Source organism: Megascapheus bottae, chromosome 5 (assembly GCF_031878675.1).
Source record: "Megascapheus bottae isolate mThoBot1 chromosome 5, mThoBot2.hap1, whole genome shotgun sequence".
In the NCBI taxonomy this organism is placed as follows: domain Eukaryota; kingdom Metazoa; phylum Chordata; class Mammalia; order Rodentia; family Geomyidae; genus Megascapheus; species Megascapheus bottae.
The window spans coordinates 24,434,228-24,448,181 of record NC_143513.1 but is presented as its reverse complement, the minus strand read 5'-3'; the positions used below and the strand labels follow the sequence as shown (position 1 = coordinate 24,448,181).

The 13,954-nt window shown below is 40.9% G+C and overlaps 1 long non-coding RNA gene across 3 annotated transcripts; it reads left to right on the top strand.

Annotated features, from left to right (window-relative positions):
• Positions 1-242: 242 nt before the first annotated feature.
• Positions 243-13,506, top strand: LOC150063124 (uncharacterized). 3 transcript variants are annotated; one of them, XR_016535403.1, is made up of 5 exons: positions 243-343; positions 1,657-1,720; positions 2,186-2,360; positions 4,613-4,779; positions 13,405-13,506. It is a non-coding gene; the product is annotated as an uncharacterized LOC150063124 (long non-coding RNA). The 3 variants fall into 3 exon arrangements; XR_016535402.1 differs by lacking the exon at positions 13,405-13,506 and adding an exon at positions 5,650-6,162; XR_016535401.1 differs by lacking the exon at positions 13,405-13,506 and having other exon boundaries at positions 4,613-4,845.
• The last annotated feature ends 448 nt before the right edge of the window (positions 13,507-13,954 follow it).

Here is a 13,954-nt window from a genome sequence, read left to right as displayed (position 1 = left end):
TGCAGCTTGAATGCAGGGCATTCTGCTTGCTTGGCGGATTCTTTACAGCTGAAGCCATACACCAAGTCATTTTTGCTTTACTTGTTTTAGTGGATGCCCAGGCTGGCTGGGACCATGAATCTCCTTGCCATCCTACACAGCTGGATGACAAGCTCACACCATTACACTCAGGACTTCTTTGCTTTTCTTTCTTTCTTGGTAAATAAGTTGAGAATAATATCCCTCAACTTTTTTTCAGGGCCTAACCTTGAACCAAAGGTCTCCAAGATGAAAGCAGGTATAACTGACAACATGGCACGGCTATTAAATGAAGAAGCTGTTCATTCAGCACAGCACTTTTGGGGTGTGTGGTGTGTGTGTGTGTATGTGTAAGGAAGAGGATAGATAGATAGATAGATAGATAGATAGATAGATAGATAGATAGATGCTATATCTATATATTGCTTCAACATATTGTGTATCAGAGTCTACGTTAGTACTATCCTTATGCAAAGTTCGTTTGGTCCTCATAATGCCTGCTTTCTGAGTTACTCATCATTAGGCATGGAGCTGTTGCAGACAATAAGCAAAAAAGGCATGGAGTTGGGTTCAAAACCAGGATAACTGACTCCTGAGACTTTGTTGGGGATTCCAGTTGCTACCCATACACACACATAATGACAGACTAGGCCTCAAAGCTTGCCCTAAGATTTATCTCAAAGCTGTCTCTTCTCCAATATAACACTTCGAAAAAAAACCCAAAACATGTTTTAGTCCTAACTAACTTTGCTTGTATTTTGTACTTAATTTTGCTTATTTTGAGCAATTGGAATTATATTTCTTATTCTCAATTATCTAATGCACATGCAGTTAGTCTCACAACCATAAATACTTTAGCTGTTTTTGACTCTTACCCTGTAAAGTTAGTTTGTTCCACTGGTCTGTGAGCTTGCTAAGGACACAAATGGTCTCTTGAATTGCTCTTCACATCTCCACAGATCCTGGGGCATATTACAGTACAGTTTCTGGATACTTGATGATTGCTGAGAACTTTAAGACATCTATCGGCCTTTTCCCATCGAGACGCACATGCCTGATAACTGTTCATATGAGTGCTATACCACTCATGTGTTAGGAAAAGTAATTCAATCGCTGATATCCACCCAAATATACATTTATATAGTTGTGGTTGAAACAATTGCCATAAGACAATACATTTGACTAGGGACTACCATATACTTCTACCTTTTTATCTTTAATATAGAATCATAGTTCACAAAAGTCAAAGTCAGAGTTCTTCTCTGAGGATACTGTTCAAATGTTTCAGATGTGAATTATGTATCATTTATGTTAGAATCTTCATGACACAACATAGTGCATTTCTTACAATGGATTCCCCAAAATGCTAGTAAAATCTAAATAAACAAAAGTTTCTTAACATTTAGTTCCATGAGGGTGATAATTATAATAGGGGGGATTTTTCACTGAAAACATTCTGAGTCTCCTGGACTTTCTTATTTCCCAGGACAATGAACACAATAGTGTTATATCCACACCAATGACTTCATTTTCTCTCTCTTCTTCCTTTTATGTCATTTCTTTCCCCCACAATATTATGAATAAGTTTAAAAGAAATGTAGAGCCTAGTAATAATTTATGAATTTCTTTCTGCACCAGAAAGACAAGTGCTTTGCGAGATAAGGAACATCCGAGTATTACTGTGAACACGGATGAAGTATAGGTAACCGGTTATCTGCACTTGCCAGGGTGGGCGGTCTCAGTGGCTGATGAGAGTGCTGACCTTGGCATATTTATCATCATGACTCCAGGGGACACAAACCAGTATCTCAATTCTTGTGAATGAACATGAAGAAAAGAAGGTTTATTTACATGAGAAAGTGTGTGTGTGTGTGTGTGTGTGTGTGTGTGTGTGTGTGTGTGTGTAAAGAAAAGGAAAGAAGGCAGGAATGGAGAAAGAAAGAAAAAAAAAGAAAGAAAGAAAGAGAAAGAGAGGGAGAGGGAGAGAGAGGGAGGGAAGGATGGAGGGAGGGAGGGAGGGAGGAAGAAAAGAAGAAAGGAAAGAAGGAAGGAAGGAGAAATAAAGAGAAAACAAGCAAGCAGAGGGAAAAAATGAAAGACAGGGATAGAGGATATTTGGTTTCTTAAATTTCTTTCCTCTTTTAACTTATTTCTATTTTTGCTGCAGAAGGAAGATGACATTGAACTCTTGTCTGAAAGTTCCAATTCACAATAACTTCTCCAGTTTGCAAAGATTTCTAGGGGCATAGCTTTCCTTATAAGGGAGTCAAGAGAAACTGCAATCTGACTTTTCATCTCTGCAGCTAGGGAATTGCCTTGCCATCTGACTAGCAAGGCCAGAGGTGAGGGATATGACCTTGGATGAGGGTTTACCTCCAGCCTGTGTTTTCTCTGACCCATGACCCCAGAATGGTGCTAACTGCTTTCTGGTCTGGAGTTTACAAGCAAGTGTTGGGACTTGGGGCCACATGTAGCACTGAGCTGCTTTGGTGAGTTGAAGCCAGAGTGGGAGCAGTGCTCAGTAGACAGTGACCCTAGGCCAAAGTTGAGGGCATAAGAAAGTCTGTCTTTCTGTGAAGAAATGATTGTCATTTATATTAGGGCATGAGGGCTGTAATAACAGAATCACAAACTTGGCAGCTCAAAGAAACATCTGTGTCACAGCACTGAGGTTAAAAGCCTGAGGAGATATCACAGATCTGAAGTCTTCTGAAGATAGAAAATTTTGTTACAACATTGTGGTCCTCTCCTCTCTCCTGTCTTCAAGAGGTTTACTCACAATTTTCGATGTCCCTTGACTTATAGACACATCACCCCGATCCCTGTCTTCATCTATAGTCTTCTAGTCTTCTAGTTTGTGTCAACATTTTCTCTTTTTATAGACTAGGGATAGATTACATTTTAACATGATCCTGTGATAACTAAGTAAGATGGCATAGACTAGTTCCCTGTGAGGTCACACTGTGAGGTATGAGGTAGAGGGCAAGGCTGGGACATCAGCCTATGAACTTTGAAGGAGATACTATTCAAGTCACAACTGTATTTAATTGATGGATGGGTGATTCCAGTTGAAATGTTTTCTTGACTATTAAGTACACAGGACAGGGTCAGGAGAGAAGAGAGGAAATGTTGGTGCAGTAGATGTTTTCTGACAAAAAAAATAAGAAACAAAACAAAACAAGCAAAAGTAAGGCCTTACGATGCAGTAGGAAGATTGATTCTCATTCAATAGAACTGTCATCCTTTGATGACAAAACAGACATGAATTATGATCTAAGGGGTCAAAATGAACTTAGGTGTCCAAAGTATCTGCAAACTCCCAGTGGTATGCAGAGCTCACCTGCCCAGGCAAAATTGCATGAATCCTTGTTTTGAAAACTTTCTGGGGGTACTGCTTGGCTTATTGGCCAAGGTCAAGTGTCCTATCAGCTGACGCGTTTTCCTTCTCTCACATTCTCCTGACAAGCAGAGGACAGATCTGGAGGGATCCACTTCTTCATTTCCTCATAGTACTGTGTTTTAAAATATGTTTTCTAGCACAGGACATGAATGCCTCTCACCTGTAATCCTACCTACTCACACTGCCGAGACCCGAGGATCTCAGTTCAATGCTAGCTCAGGTTGAAAGTTCATGAGACTCCTGTCACCAAAGAATCAGTAGAAGGCTGGAAGTGAAGCTGCAGCTCAGGTTGTAGACTGACAGCCTAAAGTGAAAAAGCAAAGGAACAGAGCTCAGATCCTGCATTCCAGTACCAATACAAGAAACAATTATTTTTCCTTAATAAACACCAAGGTAGTGCTTAGGAGATAATACACCCAGTGTCTCCCCAAAGCCAATGATCTGGCTGTGGCTTGAACACCATAATGTGAAATGCCAAACTGCAAAATGTTTAGAATAATAGACATGGCCTTATCACTAGTGAGCCTCATGGGACAGATGAAGGTAAAAATGCATGGACATTAAGACATTATATAAAATCACATCCAGCCTTTGTATATAAGGAAGGGCTATATGAAACCTAAATGAAGTTTGTGTTAACATTTGTAACCCATCCCCCAATATCTCATGATGCATATGAAAAAATACTAACTTTTGAAAATGAAGTCTGAGGCCCAAAACACTTCCAATAAGGAACGTTCCCATTTTCCAGATGGATTCATCAATGCTGAGCTTCCAGGGACTTCCAATGCTTCACAGATAACCAAAAGCTAAAGGCCAGGCATTCTGTATCCCGATACCAATTGTTGAGGAATACAGTTTTTTTTTTAATTCTATATCATATTGAGATAGGAATTCAACTGTGTAAAATGGGGATATCAGATCAAGATGATCTTCTGCTTCTGTGTCACCTTAAAATGCAGCTAAATGATGATTGCTTTTTTCATTTTCCTGTTTTGGATGTAGGATTGCATGAGCAATTTTTTTAGGGTGGAATTTCAACATCTCATTGGGGAATTTCCCGGTCCTCAACCACTTGTGTAGATTCTGCTATCTCTGAAGGATGCCTATTTTTGCCTGTAGTGGAATTTATAACTGGAGCATGTAAGGGGAAATCCCCTTGGAACTGCAGATCTTTCTTTTCTCTTTTTCAAGTATTCCTGTGATTCCAGTGCTTAAGGAGACAGAGCCTCATCTGCAACACTCACAAGTGGCCAGAGAAACTCACTGTCCACTCTCCATGATTGTCCTCGGAACCACATGGTCCAGAGAACACACTTCCCCTGATGTTATTCAGAAAGATAAGCTTCTTGGTGGATATGGTAATGATGCCAGTAAAATTCAATTATCGTATCCCAGAGGACCATAGCAAGCAATAATAAATTAGAAAACATGAGCTCTGGTGTATCTGAGCTGAAATTATAATGGGGGTATTGAAAAACAAACAAACAAAAATCCTAATCACTCATTTAATTATAGATACTAGTTTTCTTCCCCCCACCAAGAATTAGTTCATCAACTAACCCTTTGTTCCTGTCATAAAAGAATATGCAGGAGACACAGCCAAGAACATTTTTTACCTTAATTACTCTATTGTTGTGGCCTCCAGAGCACACCTGGCTTCTGCAGAATGCTAACAATGGTAACATAGGAGGGAGCAGCCATCTGAAAGGACCTCCTTCAAGGCCATGACACTAATCCAACCTGGGCCCCCAGTGTTCACTGCCCATGGCCTTGGGTTTTAAGTTGCCATCCAGGGCTCAGGGTTGAATGGGGTGTAACCTCAGAAGGTCCAGCTAGCGTTTCACCACCGACATCTCTCAGGAACGTCAAGGCTCACATTGTCTCCTGAACTGAAACCAGTTTTCCTGAGATCAGGTTCCTTTTCATTCCTAACCTTTCCATCCTGGCTGACTTCCTTCCATAGTTATGGCTTTTCCACTTTTCGACTTCAGAAAGTGAATCGTGCATACTAGAAAGCCACTCCTGGAGAGGAAAACAAAAGTGTCTTTGCTTACCTCTGAGCCTGTGTAGAACTTGCAGAATTTGTGGACATTTCTTCAAATACAGGAAGGGAGAAAGAATATTCAGGCAGCCTTTATGTAGCTGCAGACTCTAGAATCCATTTGCAAACAATTTTAAAAGTAAAATGGTTTACCATTGGTATCTTCCTTTATTTTCTTTCTCCTCAGGATTCCAACATCCATGGGATGAGCTGAAGAACAGGGGAAGTAGGAAAATGAGATGACAGGAAACTACAAACACTTTCTGAGTTAGCAACAGAGAATTTTCTACCTATAGGATGTATCCTTGGGAGTATTTGCTGAACTCCAGCCATTTTTTTTGGAGAATTGCTCTCTCCTCATTGTATGAAGGTCATCATGCCACTTTGTGCTTCACCACTCCATGGGGCTGCCAACTTCTGGCCTAAATTGGGCACAGTAGATACTCCCAGGATTTGGCCCATCAGCCAACTTGTTTGAAGGTGCAAGAGCTTGGCCATGGTAGAGTTCTGGAATTTGGAGCCATTATTATCAGCCATGAGAAGGTGGTTTTGCAATGAATCAGAGGTGTAAAAGGAAGCAAAGACTGAGTCCATTCAAATCCCAGATGGTCGGTTTGCCACTGCTTTTGTTCTGGATGACTGTGGGCTTTCTTTTTCTTTTTTTTTTCTTTTTACATTTTCTTCTTTTATTATTATCAGAGTGGTGTAGAGAGGGGATTACAGTTACATCATGAGGTAGTGAATACATTACCTCTTGAACATTGTTACCACTTCCCATCTTTTTTTTAACGTTTTTTTAATTGTAATTAGTAAAAGGGTTACATGATATTTGCCAGATAGAAGGTGCATTAATTCGCATACATTGATACCCTTTCACATGTCTTGGTACCCATTTCCCTCTCCCCCACACCCCCCACCTGTCTTGGTTTCCCCCCCTTCCCTATCAAATTTCAAATATCCAAATACAAATAAATTCAATATATCAGATAACAAAGTGAGATACTATAACAATATGAGATAGCCAAGGGACAGCAAAGGAGATGAGAGACAACATAGTACATTAAGGACAACAATCATTCATTATATGGCTTTTGTTTCAATATCCTGGAGGTCCTTATCCTTAGGGAGTCTGCATGTACTTTACTGAATGTCCTTAAGCTTTCCTAGGAAATTCTCATTTTCATTTGCTTATGTGTGGTTTGCTTTAGTTTCTCTCTCTCTCTCTCTCTCTCTCTCTCTCTCTCTCTCTCTCTCTCTCTCTCTCTCTCTCTCTCGTTTGTCTGTCTCTGTCTCTGACTGTCTCTGTCTGCCTGTCTGTCTGTCTGTCTGTCTGTCTGTCTCTCTCTCTCTCTCTTTTCTTTAGTGTCATGGGGCTTGAACTCAGGGCCTGGGCATTGTCCCTGAACTCTTGTGCTCAGGGCTAGCACTCTACCCCTTTGAGCTACAGTTCCATTTCCATCTCCCAGGGACCTTTCTGCTCGGTAAGATTTTGAATCATGATCCTGAGGTCTAAGCCTTCCAAGTAGCTGAGTAGTTAGGGTTATAGAAATTTTTCTTTCTTTGTCAAAAAAATAAATCCTAAGACATTTATTAACAGATGGCATGTGAGAACAGAGTTGTGAACAGTTGCAACATTTTGTTTGAACTGCATTAGATGGATAGTTAGAACAGAGCTGACAGTGGTTTTGCTGTAGAAAGCAAAGCCTTTTTTTTTTTTTTTTTTTTTGCCAGTCCTGGGTTTGAGCTCAGGGCCTGAGCACTGCCCTTGGGATTAGGTATAGCTCTACCGCTTGAGCCTTAGCACCACTTCCAGCTTTTTTCTGTGTATGTGGTTCCGAGGAATCAAACCCAGGTCTTTGTGCATGCTAGGCAAGCACTCTACCACTAGGCTAAACTCCCAGCCCCATCTTTTTTTCTTTTTTCTTTTCTTTTTTTTAATAAAAGACAACTTACGATTTCCCCTTGCCTCAAGTTTCACGTTTGCCACTATAAGACATTGGGCCTTATGATGAAACTCAGATAGCTCAATGCATACCATAGTCAAAGCCTTTTCTGCGACCTTCTCAGGGACTTGAAAACATTTCTCACGATATTCAAAGATAATGAAAATGCAGTGTAATATTTTGTCAGGGGTGAGGGAGCTAGTGATTTGTAGCCCACAATATTAGGACTTAACAAGATTAGAGGGTGAGTTCTCATTATAGCAGCACGGAAGTTTCAGGATGTCAAGAGATAAAAGCAGCCAGAGTGCTTTCTGTCCCATTATTCTTCATGAAATACAATGCTGAGCAGTGTTCAGCATGCCCACACACTTCCTGCCCTCTACCAAGGTGGGATTTCATCTGCTATCCCAGCTGTTCTGGTGCCTGCATGGGTGGCTGGCTAGCAAGTGGGGACACATAGAGGGTTTAAGTCATATGCCACAACAAACTTGGTGCCTCTGTTCAGGCAGCTAGTGACTATCCCTTAGGGTAGAGGCCTTTGGAATGTATACTCTAATTCTTCTTATTTGGCAAATGAAGGGCAAAGGGCTCTCTTCTTATCCAAAGAAACAACTGTGAGTACATTTTCTAAATAAAAGGAACACTTTTGTCTTCAGATTTTGTGTCACTGTGAGAAAATATGTGCAGGAACAATTCAAGAGAGAAAGAACTTGATTGGGCTCATGGTTTCAGAGGTTTCAATCCATCATCATAGGGAAGAATTGCAGAGCTCAGCTCATATCATTGTGGCCAGAGAGCAGAGACAAAGCGAGCCTGCCTGTGCTCCTTTGCCTTTTCTCCCTGTTATTTTGTCTAGATCTCAATCCTATGGCCACACATGTACACACTTACATACAAAGATATATATACAGACACACACAGATACAAACATAGATATACTCACTGACACACTTACGCACATGCAAAAGTGTGCTAAACACTAATAGGCAATTCTCAATTGAAACATGTTAACAATTGACACTAATACTCTCAGAGACCTAGAGAAGAGATTGTATTCCTCTTCCTTGTTATTCGCTATTCTTCTGGAACAAGGGTGTTAAGCTTGTTGAAACTTGTTTAAGAACTGTGGTTACAACTTATTAACATTAAAAGAATTTAGGACAGAGGGTATATGGGTGAGTTATAACATAATCTAGATGTGGATACTTTGCACGTACCACATTGACATGTCTAAGTGAGCCTAGGGTTTGGCTGACTTACTACTGACTTTCTAAAACCTTTACATGACCTATTCTTGTTTATGACTTAAAGCTGCAGTAGAAAAAAAAAACAACAAAACAAAACCAAAAAACCCTACAGTACCATATCGTCTCTGACACAGAATTTCTCAAACTTGCCTGAACAGCGTGAGGTGAGGGCTTGTTAAAAGTCTGATCCTGGATCCCACTGTACATCTAATGACCCACAGTCTTCTAGAAATTGGTCCAAAAAGTAACTCCAGCTGATCTCCATCAGCCAAGATCAATGAATGTTTGCTTTAATGTATTAAATACTTTTATGTCCAATAACTTTTAGCAAGATATATGTTTCCATACTGGGAATATGTCTTTACTCTTGAATAGCCTTTTTATTTTGGAATCATTCTCGATTTACACAAATATTGCAGAAGGAATATAGAGAGTTCTTATAAACTTAGGCTCACTCCATCCCCTCATTGCTAACAAAGCTGTGTACATTAGTCAAAACTAAAAGAGTGGTAGCATTTACTCTTCACTAAACCTAGGACTTTGTTAAGATATACTAATGTTTACCTGCGTGCACTGCTACTACGCCAGGACCTTGTCCAGATACCTCAATCCATGTAGTGGAATGGCTTTGGTCTGAAGCTAAAAGGTATATGCACACATCTGTAGCAAATGGTATGTATGTGTAAAGTGTGTGCTCTCCTGTGAGGACAAAACTTAGAAATAACCCATCAGTAACAGAAATGATAAGAAAATGATGGTATTTTCATGTTGTGAAATACTATATAGTAATGGAAAGAAAGGAACTATGGCTGGGTCATTTTGTGTGACTCTGGTAAGCATGAGATCCACATGTGTAGATGATCTAGGAAACACAGCCTATAATTTTGGTGATTTCAAGTGTGGGTAAACATGTATTTGTATTTGCATTTAGAAAGAGTATTGTAGCTCAGTATGTATGGCTCAGGCCTGCAACCCTAGCTACTCAGGAGGCTGGAATAGGAGGAGTGCTCATGGTAGGACCTCAATATTTAAGTGTTAGGTGGGTCTAATCCTAGAATTTTTCCAGCTTCATCTCTGAGATATCCCTAAAAAGTCCTCATGCTTCTGTTGTATTGGATCCATGAAAGTTTTCGCCACACATCAGCTAAGTGCTCTCTTGCTCCTCCTACGGCTCCTCGTTCCCTTCTCCCGGTGTATGCTGCTCTGCTTCCACCTTCTGGATCCATGGGAGCCCTAACCATTCCAGGACACCTCCCCTCCTGCACACTCATTGCCTAGGCCTTGCTAAATGATATCAGCTCATCCTCTAAAGACACTGTACAACTCCAGGGCCAGAGGGGAATCATTTGTGTCTTCTCTCCACTTCGGTGCTTTAGAAGTATGATGAAGGAACACATAAATGAACAGCATGCCTGAAAACAAGTTCATGTCAAGTTGCAGGCACATTCATATCTAGCACTCAGAGCCCACCAAGGGCTCACTTTCTATCCAAGGGCTTCACTAGTTCTTTCTATCTGAGATTGCCTTGAAATGCACAGTTTGGTTTCTGCAACTTTACAGACTCCAGCTCTTGGTTCCCAGCCTGCTGTACCCCCAAACAAGCAAGCCCTTAACTTATTATTATCTGAGTTCCTAATCCCTTAGTCAATGTCAAACCCACCCTGACATTAATCACAATATCACATGGTTAACTAGTTCTCACAAGGTGGCAGCTTAAGTTAGAAAAGGAATTACAGACATCACCATGTTGAGATGATGATAAAGCTACTCAGAGAAGAGGACTAAATACATCCTGAGCAAATGTACTGGGGTTTTGGCATGTTTGCCATGATGCATTTTCTTTTTCATGAAAAATTGCCAACACACATAAAAGGGATGGCCACGGTAAAAGAAGAACAGTACATAGTTTACAGTTCCCAATCTCAGATGAATAGTTAGCAATCCTTTGCAAGATTTATTGTTTATTCTTTGTTGAATCAAGTTAAATCATATACTATCATATCCATTTTTTCACATCTTCAAAATCATTCATACATGTATATGTGTGCATGCATATAAACACACATGAAGCTATGTATGTAGATATATGGACATGTAGTTGTATATGAGACTCATATGTGTCTCGCACATATATATGCATGTGTGAGCTAGATATTTCTAGCCATATTCATAGCAGCATTGTTATGCCTAGCAAAACTGACCAAATTTCCCAGTAGCATTTTCACAAAGGTATTTAGGGACAACTTCTCTGCACCTTTCCAACTATATAGCAAGACAGAAATGTTTCTCACTGAGAAGGACATGTTTCCCTTTCACCTCCACACACATGAAATGGGAGTTGGCATTCCCTCACCCTATCTTTCTGGATAGGGGAAGCTCCATTGGGATTATCTCACTAATTTCCAGTTGTCTTCTCTCAGATTCCTATAACCATGGACTTTAGAGATCTGGAATCCTTCAGTGGCTCATCTCCAGGGCCCTCAAGGGTCTGTGATCATTATCAGGATGTTAAAAAGCAAGGCTAAGTTTGAACCAAGGGAAAAGTCATTTTCATCATTGTCTACCTTTGTGTGTGCATGTGTCTGTACATATGTGTAACTTGAACTCAGGGGTTTATGCTCCTGCTTAGCTTTTTTTCTTCTCTTAAGGCTAGTGCTCTAGCCTTTCAGCCACAGCTCCACTTTCTGCTTTTTGCTGGTTAATTGGAGATGAGTCTCTTGAAATTTTTTTCCTCTGGACTGGTTTCTGAACCAGTATCTTCAAATCTCAGCCTCCTGAATAGCTAGGATTATATGAATGAGCCTAATATTTTTTTTAAAGCTGAATCTCACACTTTATTCCCCATGGGACCCAAGAGAAGGCACCCGGTGCACACCAGATCCTTCTTGCATGTGGCCATGGCATGTCCTGCCAGACCAAGATGGGGTAGGGTCATTTCTCCCTTCACTATTCCCTCTGCCTACCCCTGAAGCTCATTTTCCCTTCCCTGTCAAGCAGGGCTTGTTTTCTCTGGTTGCTAGGCAGCATGGTGTACTCTGGGAGTGCCTGCAGCAGCAGCCTTCCTCCCCAAGAGCAGATTCAGATGAACCACACTGAGTCACCTGTCTGTTAAAAACACTAGGCTGTGACAAGCAGGGAGAACCCCACGCAGACTCCAAAACTAGCCTTCCCTTTGCACTTCTCTAGCAGGTTCTCGGCCCCGGGATGAAAGGCTCTCCCAGAATAGAGGAGGGCTCCACAGCCACTTGAATTGGATCTTTCTTCTGGCCCCACTACCTGATCACACAGTGTCTTCTAGAAAGTAATTGGCCCTCTTTGACTTAGTTTCAGTTTTCTCATCTGTAAGAAAGGGAGGATAAGAACTTCTGCATCTGTCCATTCTGAGGATTAAATGAGCCAGCTGTGTGGCTTTGAGGTATAGAGTGCTGAATTATGCATCTGATCCATAGCTGTGATAGAGCCACGAGAAAGTCATATTTCCTGAGAGAAAAGATAATGAATATGTGTCCTGCCACCTGTGGAAAAGCAGATGATTTTTCATCTCTTCCTCTAACCTCCTACTGGTTCTAATTACTATGTTGCTCACACATTTTTAGTGGTATTTAATCTAGACAGTTGCCAGGGAAGGAAAGCAGAGGCCCAAATTTGATCATTTGAAACTACTCTTTCACTTGGTGATATCTATGTCTATATATAGATATATAGATATATCCAACCTGGACTACATCCCAGCCTGGTTCTGGATGCTCAGGGAGGGAGGGGCATAGTAAAAGTAGACAATGGGCTTTTAACTCTCAGAATCAGCTCTAACCCTGCAAAACACTTTGTGGTTATGGAGTGTGATTTCCATAATTTTTTATTCTATCCTAGACTACGACTTAGTTTTTAAGGTCACTTTAAATTCTGTAATGTAAAAGTTTTATATGATTATTGTATTAGTTATGGTAGGATTGGGGGAAAATTAGGTGCTGCTGGCTAGGTAGATAGAGATAGAAAATGGAAGTCAGGACCAGGGAAGAATGAAATAGCAAGAAATACCCATTTGTTTCCAGGCTTCAGATCCTAGCATGCTCATCCTTTGCATTTGTGGCTTGGTGTGTGTCCCTACCCACTACTCAACCAGGAGTTCGGCCTGTGCCCATGTGTGAAGAGAGGGGATCCAATCCTCAGGTGGTTTCTATGCTCATGCTACAAAGTAGAGAATCAATCACAGGATTCCCTGTGCTCATGTCTACCCTTGGACCAACTGGACAGGGAGCACCCCCTTAGGGGGAGGACAATGGGAGATCCTGAATCATCTGGCAGGCCAGAGAAGAGAGTCTGAAGACACCCAGATCTAGGTGCCCTCCTTTCACAAGGGGTCCATTTCTCTGGTCTTTTGCTTGCAAGTTACCAGTTCTATCTGCTTTAGACACTTTTCTGCCTTTTAATTCTTCAGTCCTCTGAGAAAATGAACCCCAAACCCTAGATGATATTAGAAGATGCTTTGTTGCATTATCAAACAAACCTGGATATTGAAGTACTTTAATGTGACAAATGTTTATTTTCTGTTTCTATAAAATACAATCAAAGTTAGATGACTTTCCAGAGATGCTTTTCTTGGTGGTAGATGGAAATGTTTAAATCCTGGTTCCCTCTGTCCTATAGAACCACCATCTCAATCTGACACAGAAGAAGGGTGGGGAGGGCTGCATTGTGCCCTCTACATCAGCCCTGCAGTGACTGCAGCCCTTTCTATTCACATCCCACTAGTGAAAACCAGTCACACAATCCCACCTTGCTGCAAAGTAGCCAGAAAGCAAAGGAAGTTCAGCTGTGTGGTAAACAAAGTGTCCCTGCCATGGTGATGGAGAACGGAAGACCGACTTTATCACTCACTCTGAAGAAGAGGAAGTTGGCAAGGTAAGTGGTGAGCATGAAAGAATGAAGTTCAGACTGAGATTCCCTCCTCACTAAACATTCTAAAACTTAGGTTTGTTTAGTCTGTCCAAAAGACATTGAGAGGGGAAGCTAGTGATGGAGGGGAAGAAAGAAAAAGAGACAGTTAAATACACATGCCACCAAATAAAGATTCTTCTCCCCATAGAAATCAGAAAGAATAACTGGGTGAGAGTAGCTTTATAAAAACTGAATTACTTTCAAAATCACGTTTATTTTTACTTAACATGGTACTGAGTCAGTACCATCTACGGCCTACCTAAAATCTACCTAAAATGTCTCACTTCTCTCTGAACCTATCAAGCTTTGCTCTTTCCAACATCCAATGGGGAAGAAGCCACATCAGCCACTTTGGTAGATGACG